Source organism: Rhipicephalus sanguineus, chromosome 9 (genome assembly GCF_013339695.2).
Source record: "Rhipicephalus sanguineus isolate Rsan-2018 chromosome 9, BIME_Rsan_1.4, whole genome shotgun sequence".
In the NCBI taxonomy this organism is placed as follows: Eukaryota; Metazoa; Arthropoda; class Arachnida; order Ixodida; family Ixodidae; genus Rhipicephalus; species Rhipicephalus sanguineus.
The window spans coordinates 97,753,129-97,774,302 of NC_051184.2; positions in this window are offsets into that span (position 1 = coordinate 97,753,129).

Consider the following 21,174-nt stretch of genomic DNA (forward strand, 5'->3'; position numbering starts at 1 on the left):
AAAGACCACATTAAACATATATCAGAGATCATGATTTAAGGTATACACGTGTAAATCGTTCATAAACTAGTGGTGCTACCTGTATGTCCTCTTTATATGATGCAATTTTAACATCTCTGAGACACTGGTCTTAATTAAATACATTTTCTTACATATTGTGATATACATACACACAGTGTTGTACATATGAATACTTCATGAAACAAATGTATGCAGTTTTTGTCAAAAAGCTTCACTCTCAACCATTTATTTGCTCAAAAGGGTTTAAGAGCACACATGTGTTTACATAGTTCAGCCATAAAGGAAGTATTGATGTACTCAAATCTGTAGAAGAGAAAGCTCACTGCTCTCATTAAGAGTGACAATGTTGCACATCTGATCCTACTACTGTAATACCTTTGTCATCAGCTGGTTATACAGCTGAATGAGTGCCTGATCTTTTTTTTACATGTTGTCGTATGTGCTAATAAGTAAGAATGCAGTTCAAATCTCAAGTGATCAATAACACATACGCATCGTCATACTGATGCTCACTGTTGAAGATCCCAAACCACATGTCGAGCTGCTTGGTTATCAGTTTTCATGCAAGTTATCAACTAGCCAACTGTAAAATACAGACATATGAAGCAAATTTGCCTCTCTGCTCTACATTCCTATAGACCCTGGGTGTTGATGCACATGATTAATACCTATTTATACTACAAGGGTGCATAAAATGAAACAGAAAATAAAAAGAGGTAAAAGACGAAAGAAAGGCAGGCAGGTTAACCAGGTTGAACTGACTTGCTGCCCTACGGTGGGAGGGAAGGTGATCAGAAAAAGAACTCATGAAAGCACAAGGCATGTGTACGCACACATAACCGTGTTCATCATTGGTGCACCTATGAGGACTCACGTTCGTACTCACACCTACTCACTCACATTCATACTCACGCCAACTCACTCTGATGTGTACTACGTTCATACTCAGGTTTGCTCATGCCCCTCATCACTCACTCGTACTCACAGTCATGCTTTTCAAATGAGTGTGTGTACTCACAAGTGAGTAGTATGCCAAGCCATAGTCGTCATATCTACTGTAGGTAAGAGACCTATATATACACAAAGATGGTTGTAAGTGATTAAGTTCGACAGAAGTGAGTTTAGTATTGAGAAAAATATTTGTATATATTCATGGATTGGCTACCCAGAAACTTTACAAGGTGGGCTGTAGTAGGATGTCCTAAAGTAAGTGAATGACGTTATTTAGGTGCGGCTAAGCACAGCATGAAATTATTCGTTTAACCTTTGTAGCAGCACATTCGCACTGGCAACAAAGACACGTTCATATTGTCATAAAATGACTTCATGAACACGGTTCTTCATTTGTCATAGGTGTGCGTTATTGAACTTCTGGTATTCTCAGTATTAAAGCAACAAAGACTTCAACCAAGGAAGGCCAAGTGACCTGTAGGCTTTTGCTAATTGAAAAGATTCACATTGAACAAGCACTTTGCCTTAAGCAGTATTAGGCAGTACTTCCTGCATTATATACGTCATGAGAGCATACTCAGAGTCACCTTAATATGTCACTTGCACGCACTTAACTTCTGCCTAAAGGATCATAATAAATGTATCTCAGGGATCCCAATTTGAGGTAACAAGTGTACGTGGTTTAGACTAGTGTGTCCTGTATATGATGCGATTTAAAATTCTCTGAGTCTGGTTTTGGTGAAATGCGTTTTCTTCCACGATGTGCCACGTGTGTGCACAGTGTCATGCGTATGAAAACTTTATATATGAGTCAAACGTATTCAGTTTTTGGCAAAGAGCTTCACTCTCTCCCATCTAGTGTACAAAGAGTCTTAGTGCACAGATCTGTTTACGTATTTCAGCCATAGAGGTAGTATTCATGTACTTACATCTGTTCAAGAGAAAGCTATCACCAAAAGTGACAATCTTGCACTTCTGATCTTGCTACTGTAATACCTTTATCATTAGGTTATGTGGCTGAACAAGTGCCTCATTTATTCACATGTTGTATGTGCGAGCAAGCGTGGACATTGTTCAAATCACAGGTGATCAATAACACATATGCATCGTCATACAGAAGCTCCCTGTTGAATATCCCAAACCATATGTTGAGATGCTTGGTTATACTTTTCATGCAAGTTCCAACTTTAAGTACAGACAAATAAAGCAAATTTGCCTGTGCTCTACTTTCTAATACGCAATGAGTCTTGACACATATGTTAATACCTCTTTCAACAACAAGGGTAGATGAAATGAAGCAGAATAAAACAGGAAAAAGATGAAAGAAAGGCAGGGAGGTTAACCAGGCTGAACTGATTTGTTGCCCAACAGTGGAAGGGGGGGGGTCACTGGTCAGAAAAAGAGCCCAACTGATGTGCATGGACACATAACAGTGTTCATCATTGATGCACGGATACTCACGTACAGAACTGGGTTGTTTTGAGAAATTGCAATAGCATTATTTCAGCCCGCATTGCAGATTATGCTTGCAATGGCACGTTATATGATAAAATTTAAGCGCCTGTTTTAATAAGTTTGGAGACGCAACAAGGGCTTTAGAATTTAGATCATGGCTGCGTGGAGACACATGTGCAACACAGCTAGAGAGTGCAATAAAGTGAGGATGCTCGAGGTTCACCTAAAGAGTGGAGCGCGATAGCGTAATCGCGGGGCCCCGAGTGCATAGTCTTCTCAATTGCTAGCGAGGTACACTTTCTATCACTTTACTTTGTACCCCTAGTTTTTTGTTTAGCTCGGTCCCTTTTTGCAGTCCTTATTTTGCAATATCGTCAAGTGGATAATGCCAAAAAAGAGAAAAATAACCGGTGTGCAAGCAAACACAGTGCCACACACATATTCTAACCTAATGTTTTTTGTTTTATTTTTAAGTTTCAGCTCCGAACACGCTAACAGAAATAGCAGTACATCAATGTAAATGAAAAAAAAGAAGAAAAAGCATTAACTGAGTAGGACTCGAACCCACGTAAACAAGCCGTGATCCCTACGCGTGAGCCTGCTACTCCAGCCTGCTACGCCACCCGCACACAGGTCATGACATCTTCCTAATTTAATAGATGAAAGTGCTTACGCGCTATCTGAGAGTGCATAGTAGGTACAATATGAGATCATACTTATTATTGCGGGCATATATTTTGGGACCGTATCTACGCCTCACACTTTTCTCGTATCTTTTCACTATAGGTTGCCGATCGCTCGCGTATGAAGACACGGATGCTTACACACAAGCAATGTAATTTACACAAGCAGTTGAAGCTTGTTCCCCGAGGCTCTCTTGCGATTCATAGTCGGCCATCGCGCGAAACTGGAATGATACGCCGTTAACCCGTGCGTCTAGCTGTGTTCCCCTCCGTGGCTGTCTCGCTCGATCACGAATTCAGCGCGGGAAATGAAGCACACGGCAGTGCCGAGCGTAGCGGCGACATCAGCTGATAACGCCGGCTTGCTTCCCTTTGCTTCAACGCAACGAAACATCATGCCTTGCAAGATCACATACTGCATTACGTAAAAGTGTTACTGCTTTGGAGTCATCCTGCTATTCACTGAGGACGTAACATACAACTACTGTAGAGTTTTGCTTCGGCGGCAAACATCGATCCTAAAGCCGTGGTACGAGCAGTAGAAACCTGTCGTCTGCTAGAACAAAAAAAAGAAGCTACTGAAAAAGTATTTAACTTTTCTCGTATAAATTTTTCTTGAAGACGTCATTATTTTTTAACTATTTTGCCCCAAAACATGCATTCTCTAACAATTTCACACGGCGACGTTTTCTTTTTCTTTTTCACGAACAACAATTCAAGCTAGATCCATCCATAGCCGAAGCCAGATGTTATTTGCCTTTGTTTGCGAGCGTCTCGCGTGTGTTCTCGTCCACAAGACGATTGAAGGTAAAAGCATTAAATTTACGTAAGGAAGCTTCGTTGCTCGTTTGTGGGGTGTGCAAAGATTGCGTGCAATTCCCGCTGTTCTCGGAGTGCCGACGAAGTACGAGTCGTTCAAGGAATCAACGAAATGTGCGGGCGCTCGAATGACTCCATGGCTGACACCCGCGGCCACCTGCTACACGCCAGTGCGAAAGAAACTAAAGGTAAGTGGGACAGCTTATTATGTAAAGCATGCTACTCGGCGCAAGGCTCTGTTACCGCACTCGGACGTGGCGTCGTAAAGAGCCTTACGCACCTTTGCGAGCGACGACATTGTGCGCGTTTCCGATTCGCTTCGACTACGCTGATCTGATTGTAGCCATGGCGCATCGGCACGGCCTTACGGGAGCGAATTCGCGAGAATTGCGAGAACATGCATGTGTGTGATGATCGTTTTTTTCTTATGTGCATTGCAGTCAGCAGGACGCAAGTGGCGCTTGCTTCGTTTGTTGTTGATAAATCAAAGCCTGCAGCGTCATTTGCTGCTGGGCAGCATTTTGCTCACGTTCGCGGGCTATATAATTTGTAGCGTGGCTCAATTCACCTAGCCAACCACTTAAATTGTGATAATGAGCCTACATTCACGGTGAAGTGTTTATTATGCGCTTGAACGCTGGCTTGAGCTTGTTAAACGTAATCGTGTGTTTGCATTGTGTAGGGAGAGGTGTTAAAAGAATCTTTGTGTGTATATGCACGTCGCCTTCGCGTGTCAGTAATATTGCACCAGCCAGCATCCACGTTGGACATCTGACGGTTATGAAAACTTGCATGCACAATGTGAGACTTCATATTCTGTCAGAGTTTCGCTTTTTATACATTAATGTGATGCCAGCATGTAGTAGAATACATTACGCTGCTGTGTGGCAGTGGTGTAATTATCACAGTGCTGTGGAGTTGTGATGCAAGGATTTATAGGTACGATGCAGGAGAATTTCTCATCTGACTAGCTCATCAGGCTTGTGCGTGTTTTAGCGCAAACAAGACAAGGACAGAAGGTTGACATGTAATGACAGGACCAGCACACAGTTACGTGTCACCCTTCTGTCCGCATCTTGTTTGCGCTGGAATACCTATGTTTGCATACTTTTAGCAACAGGCTTTTCTGTTATGCTTTTCTTGCCCAATTTGTGCTACAGTACAGTCGTCAGCAATACGAATGTAAGCACTGAAGTTAGCATTTAAAGGTCAGGGTGACTTAATGCATAGTAATGAACAGCATAAAGTAAGAACGAGAAACATAAGTAAGAAAAATGCGGGACAAGCACAGACTGTCAAATGAAATATTTATTGCACAGGACCTTGCCTAAATAGCATTAGCCATACACCTCGTGCACGTGAGGGTCCGGTTAGAAAAAAACAAGTTACAAAATCAACAGGTTCATTGATTTCGTAACTTGTTTTTTCTAACCGGACCCTCATTTGCACGAGGTGTGCGGCAAATGTTATTTAGGCAAGGTTCTGCGCAATAAATTTTTCAGTTGACAGTCTGTGCTCGTCCGGCATTGTTCTTCCTTTTGTCTCTCGTTCATACTTTGTGCTGTTCATTACTATGCATCCATACGAACTGGCTTATTTTACGACTATTTTGGACTATATGCAGTTGGCAAGCGCAATAGTATTCATAACAGTTGCTCAAGCGAAAAGGTATCTCTTGCTGTTCAGTAAGTCACATTTATATTGGTAATCATTGATTAAACATGTATTCGGTGTTGTCTCTCGTTGTGCTCACAAGCTTACATATCAAAATAGATGAAGCATATATAGGCGTGCTTTCTAGCAAAGCAAACTATGCTATTAGATTGAACACCTCACAAAAGACCGCTGCATGCTTACTTTCCACTCATTCAGGTGTGTTTGAAATACATTTCAATTCCTCAGCGCATTGGCAATAACCGTAGTAGCACCAAATGTTGACACGTTGTCGCCGCCACATTGAGAAAGTTACGTGAATGTTGTGGCAACATTGCTTGCTGCTAGGGAACGCTTCACACTGGGGGCAACATTAACCATTGTTTGAGTTCTATCTTTAAAAAAAATGCCGGCGTGCCTATAGGAACCTTACACTGTGGGGGGATATAGGTGGCTATTTTGATGTCATAGCCAGTCGAGGTGGTAGTCTGGAAAGTGCACGCGGCAGGAGCTCCCGCTTCAAAGGTTCTCCCGCGATGATGCACTGTGTGGTATATGTTCCCCTTGTATTGTAGCGAGCATATATAGCTACTCTACTGCAGACGTTGCACCCAAAGTAAGGCAAAGAAGTTGCAATTCGAGAAAGATGGTTGCTGCGTCTACAACACACCGAAGGGCACACTGTAAACCCTATACATACCATGCATTTTTGACCATGTCGAGGAACAGTTTTTCTCAAAACCTAATAGGGTTATCCACATAATACAATAATAATTTTCTTCAAAATTCGGCACTATTTAAACTGTACCAGATTCATTAAAATCTGGTGATTATTACTTTTTTCAGTGAACTTTTCACCACTAGGACCTAAATTTTGGGTTAATTTGCATCTTTCAAAATTTGTAACGCAAAAACAGGTACGTGCCTAATTTCAATTCTCGTACAGTATTTGTATGCACTTATGCTGAATACAAAGAAAAATAATGAAACGGTTATGTTGAAATACATGGAAAATAATGGTAGCTAAGTAATAAAAAACATAGTTTTAAGTCAACCAAGGTTACAGTAAGAAAACAGCTGAAAGGGGATCTCTTGCCACAAACAACGTTAAACTTTCATTTGGTGCCTACAAGTTTGGTAATCATTGCCAAAGTAATTTTTTCCCCTTTGGAGCCTGTAGTCTTGCTTGCCTTGCTTCTTATGTGGCATTAGGAAAATTAAATTTACCGCAAAATGACACAAGGACGAGAAGGGAGGACACAACACGTGCGCTAACTTTCAACAAAATGGTTTATTCCAACCGAAGCATGAATATATACAGTGGTGATGGCCAAACGCTACAGCCAGATGTCATGCGCAGAGAACTTTTTTGTCATTCTGATTTTAACAGGAGACGTGCAGAGAAGTGATATTTTCTTATCATAACCTTTTATAGAAGCTATGCGCACCAACCAGAAAACTAATCCATGTTCATAAAATACAATTCTTTTTCTGTCAGGGACGGCGTGCTTACACAATCGCTACCCAACTTTGCGATTTTGGCGGCTTCTACTATTAGTCTCGTTAGTTCATCGCGGTTGGTCAATAACACCTTGGTGTTCCCAAAACCCGGGGCGCACTCACAAGCTCTGCAATGCATCGTGAGCCAGCCATCGTTACCCTTCTTCACAAGGCTGAAGTGCTCTCGTAACCTGTCATTTAGACAGCGCCTCGTCTGTCCGACGTACTGCTTTACGTAAAAGAGGGGAATCTGATACGCCACCGCCTCTTTACAGTCCACGAACTGAGTCCTACGTCTTATCTTGCAAGCAGAGGCGTTTTGCGGTGCTGGACTACTCAGTCTGCAGATAGAATTATTCGAATTAAGCTTAATTCTATCTGCAGACTGAGTAGTCCAGCACTGCAAAACGCCTCTGCTTGCAAGATGAGACGTAGGACTCAGTTCGTGGACTATAAAGAGGCGGTGGCGTATCAGATTCCCCTCTTTTGCGGAGAGCAGTATGTCGGACAGACGGGGCGCTGTCTAAATGACAGGTTACGAGAGCACTTCAGCCTTGTGAAGAAGGGTAACGATGGCTGGCTCACGATGCATTGCAGAGCTTGTGAGTGCGCCCCGGGTTTTGGGAACACCAAGGTGTTATTGACCAACCGTGATGAACTAACAAGACTAATAATAGAAGCCGCCCAAATCACAAAGTTGGGTAGCGATTGTGTAAGCACGCCGTCCCTGACAGAAAAAGAATTGTATTTTTTGAACATGGATTAGTTTTGTGGTTGGTGCGCATAGCTTGCATAAAAGGTTATGATAAGAAAATATCACTTCTCTGCACGTCTCCTGTTAAAATCAGAATGACAAAAAAGTTCTCTGCGCATGACATCTGGCTGTAGCGTTTGGCCATCACCACTGTATATGTTCGTGCTTCGGTTGGAATAAACCATTTTGTTGAAAGTTAGCGCACGTGTTGTGTCCTCCCTTATCGTCCTTGTGTCATTTTGCGGTAAATTTAATTTTTCCCAACGTCTTACCAACAAGGCCGAATTTGTCCCCTTGTGCAGTTCTTATGTGAGCTGTCATGCAGCTCTATTCACAATGTATCGTCGATTGTGGTCAACTTCTTTCAGCAAATTTACTGTGCTTTGGCCAGGCTTCAGTCCTAATGATTTCATAATTTCGGCACGTGTGATACTGCCATCATTAGATGAAAAAAAAAGCATCCATCGTCGCAATCTTTAAGACTCTGAAGCCTAACAAAGTGCAAGGACTTTGCGACACAATTCGGATTAGCTCAACACTTGCACCACACAGTTTGCATGCGCAGTTCTGTCTAATTGCATCACAAATAATATTGATGTCCATTAGAGCGTACCCGTTGTCACCCTGTGTGCGAGTTGCCTTGAAGGACGCTGAAAAGGGTGGGATTCAATGACGAAGAGTGTGATGTTTCAGTGTTCGGCACCTCAGTACGTCGCTAGCATTTATTCGCTGTTACAAGACAACTGAATTAGTTGCCACGAAATATACTTTCGCTGAAGGCTTTCTCTATTCTCAGCATCTCAACTTATCGATTGGCACGAGAGACACAAGGTGTGATGAAACTAGGAGCTGAAATTGTTTGAATAGACGTGCTCTGAACCACGAATGTGAATAAAGACGCACACAGCATCTTCGGATTGTCTTTGCTGAAAAATTAGGCATGCAGAAAGTTAGCCGACAATTTCAGAAAATGGACTGTAAGCGCTGAGTGCATATGAGGCGCTTGTCTTGGGTGCGTGTTCACTCACTACTTGCTTCCGGAAAATGAGGTTCTCAGCTACAAAAAAAAACATTCAAAGAAAAGCACGAATATGCAAAATATGGAGAAAAGGACACACTTCCCAAATTGCAAAGAACAAAAAAGTGATTTTTTTTAAATTGTGCCTTACCCTGTGCTCTTAAAGGAGTACTGACACGAATTTTAAAAATTTTCGTATTGTTGCTCTAAAAAAATACTGGTGTCGAGAAACCTAAAACGAGTATTGTGGTGCCTGGGAATGCATCGTATATATTTTAATTACCGCTACCTTTAAAAGACACATTCGGTTTCGATATCGAGGGGGCGGCTTCTCAGTGACGTTTCATAGCAGTGTGACGTCACGGGGATACAGAAGCTTGCGACGTACTAGGGGCAAAACCGTCATCTGCTCGTTGTGCACGTAAGCAACGATGAGCAAATTGTCGTCCAGTGGCCCTGACAGTGATTTCTATGATTTAGGCTGCATGCAGGATGCAGAACTCGCTAACTCAGGGGAGCTGTCTTGACTCGTCGGGATAATGTTCATTGCAGTGGGGCTGGCTTGGAGATTTATTTTTATTTTATTTTTATTTAGTACATACTGCCAATCCCTTCAGGGATTATTGCAGGAAGGACACAAACTATAAATATATAAAGGAAAAGACAAAGGAAAAAATCATGCAGTGTAACATAACAGGTTTTTCTCTTTTTTTTGTGCGTGAATGGTAATGAAAAGACCGATAAGAAAATTCACATATGCGAAACATCTATACACAACTGTGAAATCCAACTGTATAATGCTGACACATCATATCATATCAATATAATTGCGATTATACAATCATAGAAACTCACAGTTACGTAAGCTTTACAAAACAAAAACATTCTAATGATAGTAAGTGGAATGTGGGTATCGGGATAAATACTAATCTAATAGTAATATACATCACTAAGGAAAGGTGCGAACTATATGTAGTTTTATGTTTGTGCATCATGTAAGTAATTTTCAAGTAGTGATAGAAAGGTAGTTAGGGAGGAGGTATTGGTAATAGCGGAAGGTAAGCCGTTCCACTGTCGTATGGCTAGCGGGAAGAAAGAGTATTTAAAACAATTTGTACGGAAGCGATATTCATTTAGGGTGTATGAGTGCTTTAGTCGAGTTATTCTTGTGACTGAAATACAGATGTACTTAGAGCTATTAACATTTAACTAGTTATGAATTAGTTGATGAAGCAGTTTCAATCGGGCGAGCGCAGCGCGGTTTTCAATTGTGAGTAATCCAGACGATTTTACTAAAGCACTTGGAGATACTGCGAGTTGATATTTATTGAATATGAATCTTATTGCTTTTCTTTGCACTCCCTCTATAATGGTAATTAATTTATTAGTCGATCGAAACCATGCTGGGGTAGCCTATTCTAATACTGATCTAACGAGTGTATTATAAGCTAGTAGATTAGTCTCACGGGGCGCTTGACGAAGGCGTCGCTTAAGAAAAAAGAGCCGCTTAAGTGCCATTGAGGTAATATTATTGATGTGGCAATCCCATCTAAGGTCAGACGTTATCGTTAGTCCAAGGTACTTGTGCTGCGGGACTACTGTTACCGGGTCATCGTTTATGGCATAAGGAAACTCCTGTACGTGTTGTTTTCTTGTTATTCGCAAAAGAACTGTTTTTTTAACATTAAGGCTCATTTGCCAGTCAGCACACCATGCGGAAACTGTCATCAATGCATTATTTAATGTTTCATGGTCGACTGGAGAAGTAATTTCTTTGTAGAGTATACAGTCGTCAGCAAAAGTCTTATGTTGACAGGGATATCGGTAGGTAAATCATTGATGAAGATGAGAAATAGTGCTGGAGCCAAAACGCTACCTTGAGGAACTCCGGAGGTGACATGAGTAAGTTTAGAACTGGTGTGGTTAATTTGCACAAATTGCGTCCGGTTAGATAGGTAGTTCTTTATCCATCCACTAACGGGCCCCTTGCCTAATGTGTGTTCAAATTTTAGTATTAGTATTAGTTTTTGATGTGATACGCGATCAAAGGCCTTTGAAAAATCAAGAAAAATAAGGTCTGTCTGGTTTTGTTGATCAATACTACCCGAGATGTCATGTATAAGTTCAACAAGTTGAGTGACTGTGGATGATCCCTGTCGGAACCCATGCTGCGCTGGCGATAGAATGCTATTCTGCTCGAGGTAAGTATTTAAATGTTTGAGGATGATGTGCTCAAGTAGTTTGCATGAAGTGCTAGTAAGGGAGATGGGCCTAAAGTTAGAAGGTTCGGTTTTATTTCCTGACTTGTGGACTGGGATAATTTTTGCGATCTTCCAATCACTTGGCAGAGCACAAGTTGCTAAAGATTTTTGATAGATGATTGTTAGATAATGGGATATTTGCTCAGCATATCTTTTAAGAAAGGCGTTTGGAATTTTGTCTGGTCCGGGGCTTTTTTTGCTGTCTAGTTTCAGTAGCAGGTTAAACACACCGCTTCTGGTTATGTTCAGAGGTGCTAGAGCTATGTTAGAGGAAGTTTTAAAGCTTGGTAGGTGACCGTCATCTGCTGTAAAAACGGAATGAAAGTAGTCGTTCAGTACATTAGCTCTGTTTTCATCTTCCCGTGTAGACTCAGCACTGGGGTTACCTTTTGGCAAAAGGTAATTCCAGAATTTTTGCGGAGAGGACTTCAAAAAGTTACTGAGGGTGTTACGAAAGTAATTATCTTTAGCTGCTTTTACCTTTGCTTTCATGGTTTTTATGGCTAGCGTGAGCCTGTTTGTGTGAGTTGTCTGGGAATTTGTTTTCAAGTATTTTCTTAGCCTTTTCACCTTTCTTTTTTCGTGAATGATGTCGCGTGTAATCCAAGGATTACGTCTGTTTTTCTTCTTTGTACGAGAGGGCACATATGTATGAATGCAGTGCAGTACGATTGATTTGAATTTTTGCCAGATAATCTCTACGGTACTATCGGGAGCGTCAGCGAGTTGTTCAAAAGCACCTAGTTTGTAAAGAAGATAGTCGAGTATGCTGTTATCATCTGCCTTGTTGAAATCGGAGTAAGTGGTGATTTGTTTTTGCGGTAAATAGGCATCATGTACAGGGAGGGAGCATAAGCTGATTTCGTGGTCTGACATGCCATCGATTAGTTCAATTTTTGCATCGCCTGCCGGAAAGTGGTCGCTCAAGAATACCAAGTCAAGAATGTTAGAACTTGTTGCGTCTGTGCGTGTAGGTTCTGTCACGATTTGACACAGATTAAATGCGAGCATTAAGTCTATAAGCATATCGGAGCATGCGCTTCTGCTTTCCATGGTGTGCCAATTTATATCTGGTAGGTTAAAATCACCAAGTACGATTAGCCTAGATCCAAACACATGTTTGTGCATGTACGCATACAATGAACGCATCACCTCGATATCGGCAGAAGGGCTTCGATATATGCAGCCGACAACAGTTGGGTGAGGACTAAGAAGAAGTCTACAAAAAACCGCTTCCACGCCTTCTGCAATCGGTAGAATAGTGAAGGGAATTTTCTTCTTTATGAAAATGGCTACGCCCCCGCCTCGAGTTGGTCTGTCTTTGCGTACTACCGCATAATTTGGTGGCGTTATTTCGAAATCTTGAACATCTCTTGTCAGCCACGTTTCAGTCACCGCTACGAAGTCAGGCTCAATGCTTAGAAGCAAAGTTTCAAGCGATGTTAGTTTTGGAAGTATACTGCGAGCATTCAAATTAAGAAAACTTATTTCTGGGTTGAAGTTAGGCGGTGAGACCGCAGTGCGCGTATTTCTGGTTCTCCGTTTTTTTAGCACCAGGCATGTCAGTCGTGTTTTCAACGAGGGTTACCTTATTACTCTGAGCATGCCATCTGTAGGTGGAACCATTATTACGAAGTTTATCGAAAGCAAGAGAGACTTTAGCTCCAGACTGTTTCCTTGTTTTTGCGAAGTTCCACAGCTCTTTTCGAATGTCACGCACTCGAGGTGAAAAATCCTCTCCGATGGAAAAGTTAGACCCTTTGAGCTTGTAACAGTTTTTTAGAACCTTTTTTTTATCACGGAAGTCAAGTAACTTCATTATGATGGGCCTTGTTTTCCCAGGTGCAGGTTTTCCCAGTCGGTGGATTCGTTCTATTGAAATTGGTTGGAGCTTCAGAGTGTCTTTAACAATTTTGTCGTTAATTATTTCTTCAAGGGAGTGGTCGTTCTCGCCTTTTTCTTCCGGCACACCGTAAATAATTAGGTTGGATCGCCTCGTTCTGTTTTCTAGGTCCTCTATCTATAGTTCTAGTGAACATACTACTTTTTGTAAGTGTGCGACCTGATCAGCACACGTCGAAATTGCACTGTCTAGGGATGTCAGTTTTTCTAGCTTTTCATCGATAGAGTTTAGCCGGTTTTCCTTAATGTCTTTAGGGTAATTAGCAATTACCTGTATTTGTTTTGCTAGTTGGGACATATCAGGACCAGGGTTAATCTCAACATCTCCCGACAAGAGCAATAATTCCTTGAAATACAACGCCAAGTCACATAGAGCCGGGCATAGCAGCCTAGGGCACGGCAGCACAACCAAGCAAAGATTATTCCAGCGGAAAAAAATACCAAAACGTTTCCTCACCTGCACGATATAAAGGAATGGATTATTCCACATGTCTGCCGTGCCACCATGCCCTATGACGAGCCCGACACGATTCCTTGCTTTTGTAGTGGTCCGGTATGCCGGGAGCGCCACCGTAGCGTCGAAAAATCTGGCGTCACAGAAGACAGTAGAAGCGCCGTGCTCCGGTCGCCAGTTGCCTCCGCCAAGGATCGGCCGCGCAGTCGGTCCGTTCGGCAGAAGCGTGATGATCGTTTCCGAAGCTGGGCTACTTCCTTTCCAAGCTGTTGGTATCAGCACCAGTGTGCCGATAAGCTGCACGATATAAAGGAATGGATTATTCCACATGTCTGCCGTGCCACCGTGCCCTATGGCGAGCTCGAGACGATTCCTTGCTTTTGTAGTGGTCCGGTATGCCGGGAGCGCCACCGTAGCGTCGAAAAATCTGGCGTCACAGAAGACAGTAGAAGCGCCGTGCTCAGGTCGCCAGTTGCCTCCGCAAAGGATCGGCTGCGCAGTCGGTCCGTTCGGCAGAAGCGTGATGATCGTTTCCGAAGCTGGGCTACTTCCTTTCCAAGCTGTTGGTATCAGCACCAGTGTGCCGATAAGCTGCACGATATAAAGGAATGGATTATTCCACATGTCTGCCGTGCCACCGTGCCCTATGTATTAGCGACGAAAACTAATACGATGCTCAGCGACGAAAACTTCCAAGTCAAATTAAAATATTTTACACATAATCAACTCGGATGTGTGGACAGCGTTGACGCTGCATACGGAAGAAACAAAAAATGTCCCTTTTTTGATGTCTCAAAATAGTGTCAGTACTCCTTTAACGAGCACAAGACCAAGGAGCTATTTTGAGCAGTGTCGTGGTAAATGGCTCACGCACAGGACAGTCCCAACAAGCATCACGTCTATCCTTAGCACTTTCTCTCTGGTAGGTAAACTAAGCTTGGCTTTCGGAGTTTCTCTGTTTCGTGTGTGAGTGGACTAAACAGAGCTACCGAAACGTTTCGGTCTCTTTAGGGACTTCGCAAAGCTTTCCTGGGAGCGCGTGCGGTAGCTTCATGGAAAGAAGCGCAAGTACAGTACATACTGGTGTGATCTCCTTGATGATATTGAGGTTGCAATCTTTGACAGTAGTTCCGAGCAAGGAGCACGAGGTCAGTAAATATGTACTCAGCAGCACTCTTCTGGAAGGATCCTTACGATACAACGAAAAAAGCCATCTGTGCTCACCCGTTCGCACTTCATGCAGCCAACTGCATCATGTACGTAAACTTGTGGCCACGCGTCGACGCCTCGGACATTTGCGAATTACTTGTCTTATGTTTTGTCGAGCTTTGTCATGCAGCAGCAGTGAAGTCATAAACGGCTCTAGGCCACAACATTGTGAGAAGCGGCTTGTTACACAAGCCTACGTGAAAAGTTGGGGCTGATAGCGTTGTGGTCATGACATGAGCAAGTTGTAAGGACACTCTAACTCCTGGTAAATATTAATTTTATCATTGTTTTATTTCATCCGTACCCAGTTGCAGAAACAGTGAATGCCTCGTTAAAAAGGGACCTTACACATGAAGCCACAACGGTCCTGCATCGTCGCAGCAGAACCTGATATGATTTGTGTGTAAGTGGACAAAACAGAGCTAACGAAAGCCAAGCATGATTTGCCTACCTAAAAGGAAGCAATGAGAACATACGTGGTGCTTGTCAGGGTTGCTTATGCGCTAAAGCCATCCACTCTGGTACTGTTCTGATAGTTCCTTCGTCTTGTACTCGCTGAGGCGCACCTTCGGCATTTTGAAGACGTTGCAACCATCTTTCTGTGACTGTAACTTTGCCGTACTTCGCATGCAACTACTACAACCCACAACTGCACGCGCTTCCCCGATTGCCAGCTCATCTGGCTGTGACAGCAAAACGGGTTCTACCTCATTACCACCATTGGTGCAAGCTCCCTATAGAAAGCTTCTGTGTCTTGCATGTATATCTGTGACTGAAAAACATTATGCAAACTATGCTCATCTCACAAATTGGTTGCAGCACTGTGGAGGCTGCAGAGTGGCTTTGCCAGTAGGAAGGGCAGAAATTCCTGAAGATGTGTTCATGCATGTTGCATCAGCTGCTTGGTGTTTTCATGGCATCTCTGCACACGCGTTGGGTGAGAAAAGTAAGGTGGTAGCAGAGCAAGGAAAACGAAAACATGGCAGCACCACTTGTAGCGCGTGCCTTTCACTTTGAATTTATCAAGTTGTCATCGTGCACTGTGTGGCCTGTAATTTTTAAAGTGGCACTTCTATTTGCTTTACATTTGCATCCTCATGCTTCGACAGCAATGTATTTATGACTATTTTACATTGTTTCCGCAATGTACTTTCAAGTTCTTGGTGACAAGGCTTAAGAAGTGTGACTAAAGAAACCACTGATCTCTATAATGACATAACACACCTGATGCTTTGTTCTCAGCGTAACGTGGTTCATAGCTATAGCTGACTTCACCATTTATTTGTGGCTGATGGTTGTGGGCAAGCGGCAAGCACGACTTCGGATTGAAGTGGGCGGTCATGGCTGTATAGGCTGTGCCATGTTGCTTCGTAACCACAGTTACTGGTGGTTACATATACAATAAAGGAACACAACGTACATTCGAAACGAGGTTAACATATCGGATATCACTGTGACAAATCAAGTGCCAAACGAATGGAAATGTCTCAAGCTTGCCACTTTAAACTGCCCCTAAACCGCCCGGAGGTCAAAATATAGTTGTGGTTTAGCAGTTGTGCATAAGTCTACAACGAACACATAACCGTGAGAATTTTTTGAAACTGTGCCGTAAAAGTGGAGTTACACGCGTTTGATGATACAAAAGAGGCCCTCTCTGGTTTCGCTTTTTCCTTCTCTGTGCTTCGTTTGTCAGCTCGTCTCTCTTCCTGGCCGAGTGTTCCTCTTCACCATGCCAGGAGGAAGAGCGGTGAGCGGACAAACAGGCATTGTGGGTGCTGAGCAGATGAAAATGTTGACATCGCGGTAACACTGAGGAGCAGCACAGCCGAAAGGCCCAGAGAGGAGAAGAGATTGTTTCTAGGGGGAACTTGTAAGGCGCCCGCGGCTCGTAGTGCTGCCACATTTGACATTGTTGATCGTGATGACATTCGGAACTCGATGCGCACATTTACTTGAAATGTTAAAAAAATATCAGAGGTGATTTAGAAGTCTAATGCAATTACTTATAGAATTATGTTTCGCTGCGAAAACACATAGCTTGCTTACACCTCATAGCTTCCACCCTGCTGCAACCAGTTTGTGGGACGGAGTATACATATCAACAATAAAAAAAAGATGAAAAATAACTCAGTATCACTAGTCCAATTCCAGCAATCCCAAACCTGTAAATAACTGAACTGCTAATACTGCTCTAACGAAACCCGTTCACAATGAATGTGTCATATTAGGAAAAGTTTCGCAAGAAAGCTCAGGTGAAGGCTCTCTTTGAATGCAAAGCAGATACCCTGCAACTAAGACGTGGATAGATGTCATCTAGCGGTCATCTAGCGGTCACATTACAAGCAGGATAAAATATTCCGTTCAGGTGCTTTGCTTGTATGCTATATTGAGAGGGGCTTTTAAACAAAGAAACCGTTGTCACTTTGCCCTGTATTACTGAAAATCGCTTTGATATGCCTTTTCCTTTTAGGCAAATGGTTTACCTACCCAGTGGATATAAGTTGATTTTGGATAACATTATGAATGCTCTTAAAACTTTGTTGACTGTACAGCTAACTTATTTTTAACATATGTCGTGGTAAGCATGAAGTAGTAGGCAATGCGCTTGAGTATTGCGTAATGTGACAAAAATAATAGTACTTAATATTACAGGCTGCATACATTTACATGCCTCTAAAAGTATGTGTACAAGTTTTTGTTTCACTCTAACAAAACATCCGGGCCATACTCACTATGTGGGAACAAGTAGCTTCTGCCCTTTTTAACTCATCTCATCTCTTGGTGGTCAAAAGAAGCATCGATAGTGCATATCCTTCCTTTGTCAGGCTACCTATCTGAAACACTGAATCCCGTTCATCTTAACTGTGTGCGAGTTGGTCCCTTTTGAATAAGTTTCTGTGTTTGTGTGTGTGGGGGTGTGTGCATGTGGACGGAGGGGGGGCACACCACCTGTCACCCCGCGTGACTTGCAGGTTTTCTGTTGTTTGTTCCACAGATACCTCGTAATTTGAAGAAACCAGCAGAATGCATCGGTGTCAGAGTTGGCTCCTGTAGCGCATGCAAGTAAGATATGGTTTGCAGGATCAGTCATTCTGCCACTTGCACGAGAAAGGGGTACAGGAAGTGGTGCTGAACGCACTTGGTTAGCTTTGAATTGAGCCATCTTGAATTTCATTTTCGTACAGCATTACATAAGCTAGACATTACAGGTCTTATAGCAGTACGAAAAACATGCAACGAGCAAGGCTAGAAATACAAAAATTGCACAAGGAGGGTCAACACAAAACTTGGTTCACTTAAAATATTTGGCGTGAGCTCTGTGTGTTTTCCAGCATAGGTCCCCATTTCACAATTCAGCTCATGCAGAGCAGATTGTGTTAAGCAGGACACTCATTTTAGCATATTAACATGGCTCAAAGCATAAAACAATTAAAGGGACTGACAAACAATTCTTGTGGTACTTGTTCTCTTTAGTTCACTGGAAAGCTAACTAGTCAATCTCTTAATAATGGAATAGTAACGCTGAAAGTGCTGTGAAACATTTTCAGAATTTTGGATCTGTGGCTACTATGAAGTTGTGTACACACAACACAGGCGGCAAACAGTGGGAGGTCAACACGACAGCGGTACGAGTTTATGCGCCGCAGTTTGGTGCACATGCGTGCATTCCGCATGCGTGTGCCATGGCTCGACGTGTCCCACTAGTTGACACGAAGCCAACGCTGCTTATTAGCATCAACTCCTTTGCCTAGTAAGCAGCACAGAATAGGACGGGGATAGGTAATAATATAATACAGTGTAATTTTGAGCACTAATTATGGTGCACATTAAAGCATCAAACTACGTACAGCAAACAGAACGACTCAATAACACATCATCAGGCAATTTCTGCTAGGATGCATGGCATACTGTTTTTTTACCTTTAAACGCAATTTAAATATGTAATCTTACTCAAATTGCGAAAAGCATGCCCTGCAATTCACGATCTTTTTATTTCCGCCAGGATCTAATCACACGTTCTGGCCAGTTGTCGGTCCCTTTACTGATTAATAAATCTTTGCATATTTTTCAGTGTAGTACCACCATCAGTGTCAACGTAAGCCATTTCATTAAAGAAGCCATCCAGAGCATCCAGCTAACGTTGCTTGCCTGTCCAGTTAGGGTTGTGGTTGTGCTGGATGAGCTTTTTTTACATACAGTGCATAGTGAACTAACACCTTCAAAGTCAAGCGCAGGTTCAAAAAAAAGAACTAAAATAGAGGTTGCAAATGCAGGGCCTTAACTTTAAGAAGGGATGCCTCAATATGCCTTCTGGAAAATGGGAGTGTTTTCTTTTGCTGCAGAAATTCTGATATTATAATTTACAATTCTAAAGACCTCATCTACGACCTTGTGCAGGTTGATCATAAGCAGAAAACCAGAAGTGGCAGTGGTCTCCAGAAGAGACCAAGGACCCCAAGCTCTCTCTGACACAAGCAGGAAGGGCACTGTGGTGCATTGAAAACTTGCTCCAGTAGTGCATTGCCAGTGCACTATGCTGCTGTTTCATCAAGGAGAAAGGAGGTGACCAGCCCCAGAGGAACTTCATGCTCTACAGTGTGAGTGCCTGGATGGTTTTGTTTTTGTCCTGTCACACGTGCTTAATAGTGGGTGAGATTCAGCCGGGGTGGCTAGAAGGAATAGGGGTGACAAGTGTGGTAATTTCTCTAGCCAGGTAGTGTCGACTTTTGCACCGGTGCTGTTAGTGGCCCCAAGTGGTGCACCTGTTCAGAAGTTTCAACATGGTTGTGGCTGCCGCCACAGACTACTGTAGCTTTGTCACCTCGGTAAATGTTCAGATGCATCAGGAAAAATTCGCTATGTCACTTTCTTCTAGAGCTGCCAAAATTTTGCATTATACTTGAGTTTTGTTCCGGGCGTGAGAGCACAAATGAGCCTAGCATAGATTAAATGCTGAAATTTTACTCACGGGAGGCCCTGCATGTATGCCTGGCCTTGTTATCATAAGCACCTTGGTGGGTCAGCACGTATGGTGAAAAATTGGGTATCCGTTGCTTCATAAATGCTACATAATCCATCAATCACATCCAGTGAATCAGATGCAGTGGCATACTGGTCAAACAGTCTTGTTGCAGATAAATGATGCGTAAATGGCCATTAATTGCAAAAAAATATCAGCACATTCAATGAATAAACCATGTACAGCATGGACCGCTTATATAACAAGTTGCCAGAGTTGCAAATATCTGCACTATAAGCGGTACTGCCCTGTAAACAAAACGACATTTGTGAAAGGCTGTACATCTGAAAAACATGACCAACAGGCACCCGCAAGATTCCGACTATCTAGGCGTGCAACTTGGGCGTAAAGTTGTCAATGTTGAAAGGTTAACGTCTGCGGACCTGCAGTGTCGACATAGTGAACGCAGAAACAAGAAAACAAAAAGAAAGAGTGTTGTAGCAGAAAGCCGCTGACTGACTCTTCAGACCTCCACATTTATGCGAACTTTGCTGTGGTACAACACTGGCCAGAAACTATACGTGGAAAGGCTGTTGAAATTCCGGGGGCGATGTCCAAAAAACAGTGACAACCTTGAACCACCAATCTAGTGTTGCACATGCACTCCCTAGTTTTCGGTGAAGATGTAAGTCACTCCTGACTGCAACAACTGCAAAACGTTTCATTGACTCGGCACCAAACCGCAACCTTGATTGTCTGCAGACACTAACAACTAGTTAGCTAGTGCTCGTTAGGCCTTGCTTGTGGGAGTTTGCCCCAAACAACACGGATATCGGGCGTAGAAGATGTTGCACTCCTGTCCTAAACAGTGGGCAGCAGGTGTGAAACGAAGTTCCGGTCCGCGATCGGGAAAGTCACGCCAACTATCCTGAAAGAGTCTTCCAAGCTTGTAAGTCCACCTGCTGGTGGCAAAGGCAAAAGCTCTGTCGTGTCTCAAAACATTATCACTTGCTGGGGAATAGAGGTCGCACGCACAAGATCTCACTCTACGATGAGACTGTTTTCCCGACAGAAAACCGAAGAGCCAAACAGCAGTTACGTGCACTTCATGCCGACACGGGCGGCCCTTCAGAGCGCAGCACACACACAACAAGCAGCCAGAGCAAAGGGAGCAAAATCTTTTCTGTTGCCTAGGCAATCACTTCCCCTCCTGACACCATGATGCCCCCCTTGTTTTTCTTTTTTTTTCTTCCACTGTTTCCTGTTCATTCGCTTTGCATCTCATCCTCCATAACGCTGTGGTTCTTCTCTCCCAGGCTGATCCGAAGCGCACTCGCTTCGTGTCTCTGAGAATTTTGCAGCAGCCGCCTTATAGCCGGTGTTTCATGTGGGGGGACTGCACAGTAAGCGGCGTGCGTGTATACGTGGTGCTTTATGGGAGGGTATGCTGAATTCAGAAAAAAACTGCATTATAACCGGTCCTGCACTGTTAACGATTGCGTTATAAATGGTGTGAAGTGTACATAAATATTTT